This window comes from Apium graveolens, chromosome 3 (assembly GCF_009905375.1).
Source record: "Apium graveolens cultivar Ventura chromosome 3, ASM990537v1, whole genome shotgun sequence".
Lineage (NCBI taxonomy): Eukaryota > Viridiplantae > Streptophyta > Magnoliopsida > Apiales > Apiaceae > Apium > Apium graveolens.
In genome coordinates, this window is record NC_133649.1 from 27,601,622 (window position 1) to 27,603,752 (window position 2,131).

A 2,131-nucleotide genomic window follows, 5' to 3' on the forward strand; every position below is an offset into this window, starting at 1 on the left:
ACAAAGCTCATAAACCATAGCTATTTGATTAACTCCATATGTAGCCAGAGAATCAACCTTTATTGACAGCACTTGAAGCTGTGCTGCAATAGCGGTGGCTGCATCAACTTCCAGAATACCTGCTACCTTACCAGGCATCATCCTCTGAGTTGGGTTTTGATGCTCATTTGCAGCTATAGTCTCGATAAGATTATAAGCCTCAGTATAGCTTTTAGCCCATAAAGCGCCTCCAGCTGCTGCATCGAGCATGGGCCGAGATTGGGCCCCCAAACCATTATAGAAACCCGTGATCACCATCCAATCAGGCATTCCATGATGTGGACACTTTCTCAACATTTCCTTGTAGCGTTCCCAAGCTTCGCACATAGATTCTGTAGGTTGCTGCGCAAACTGAGTAAGAGCACTCCTCATAGCAGCAGTCTTTGCCATTGGATAAAACTTCACTAGAAACTTTTGCGCAAGATCTTGCCACGTAGTGATGGACCCAGCTGGTTCAGAATGTAACCAGTCCTTAGCTTTGTCCCTTAGTAAGAATGGGAAAAGCCTCAGCTTGATAGCCTCATCAGTCACGCCATTATACTTAAAAGTGTTGCAGATCTCGACAAAATTCCTTATGTGCATGTTGGGGTCTTCAGTCGCCGCTCCTCCAAAAGAAACAGAATTCTGTATCTGAATAGTGCCCGGCTTGATTTCAAAGGTGTTAGCTTGAATGGCTGGATGAAGAATGCTTGACTGAATGTCATCAATTTTTGGCCGAGAAAAGTCCATGAGAGCTGGATCAGCTTGAACAATACGATCACCCATGTTTACTGGTCCTTTCCGCTCAGTTCCTGAATCCGAATCTTCAAATTCTAACTTCTCCGGAATATCAAGAACTTCTCCGCTCAGTTCCGGAATCTTCAAATCACTGAGTCCTAATGAGCAATGATGGTAAGTACATAAACTAAACAAATACGCCGAGTCCCCGGCAGTGGCGCCAAAAACTTGTTAGGGCGAAAACACACGCTAATATTCACGCAAGTATACGCGTTCGCAAGTAATATAGGATACTTTCTAGTTCGTTCCCACAGAGACTCAGAATAATTTATAGTCTAATTAAACTCACTCACCAATGTATGATTACTTCTCAATGTTAAGACACTAACACTTAGAATTGTTGACTGAATATTAACTACAATTAACTACTTAATTAATCACTTAATTAACACTTCAAATTATCAATAATAAAACACTCATGAGATCACAACTTCATTACTACTTCCTTCAATAATCATTGTTAATTCCTTTAGCATGTGACAGTGATGATATTAATCGAATAACACGAAACTGATAAAAGCCAACTTTCATTGTACTAATACCATTCTACCAAACATCCACAATTAAGATAGAAGTTGATTAGTCATGAATTATGTTGAGTTCCTATATGTCTACAGAAATTGACAACACAACGATTTAAGCACAAGTTATTCCTTTTGATTACATAGGGAAAATAAAACTGTTAGAGTTACCCACTAATCATGCACAACGTACATGAACCTATGCTAGCATGGCAAGTTCTAAATCTCAAGATCCACCGTCGCTTCACAAGAGATTAACACCCTATCTTATATGTTCGCGACGCACATAAGACGAATACGCACAACCAATACTAGATATCATACAATCATCACACACTAAAATATTAAACAATTAACTAAAGAATTCCATAGTAAATCCGCTGCAACCCCATGATCACGATTAGCCCATAATAGCACTTATCGTCATCATGGGTTCATATGAAATCAGGATAAACAAACACAAGAAAATAATAACTAAACTAATTATATTAAATCAGAGTACGTCACAAGAGTAAATAGGTTCAAAGTAAGAAACTAGCATCCAACGTTACAACGAAACAAGAATCACAAGAAAATATGCTTCCTCTTCGTTGCTGTGTACTAAAACGGTCTTCTTCCTTATCTCCTTCGCTCCTTGCGTAATACCACGATCCTCTCCTTTGAAAACGTGTTCAAATCTACTTATATAATAGTTCCATAAAACTCAGATTACATAGAAGTGGAAGCCAAATAGAAATAGAAGTCCTAAAATAAATTATCTTTTTTTCCGACCCTGCGCGGCCGCTCAGCATAGC

The 2,131-nt window shown here is 39.0% G+C and overlaps 1 non-coding gene across 1 annotated transcript; it reads left to right on the forward strand.

Annotated features, from left to right (window-relative positions):
• The first annotated feature begins 307 nt into the window (after positions 1 to 307).
• LOC141715617 (small nucleolar RNA R71) lies at positions 308 to 414 on the forward strand. The gene has a single exon (XR_012572373.1). It is a non-coding gene; the product is annotated as a small nucleolar RNA R71 (small nucleolar RNA).
• Positions 415 to 2,131: the final 1,717 nt, after the last annotated feature.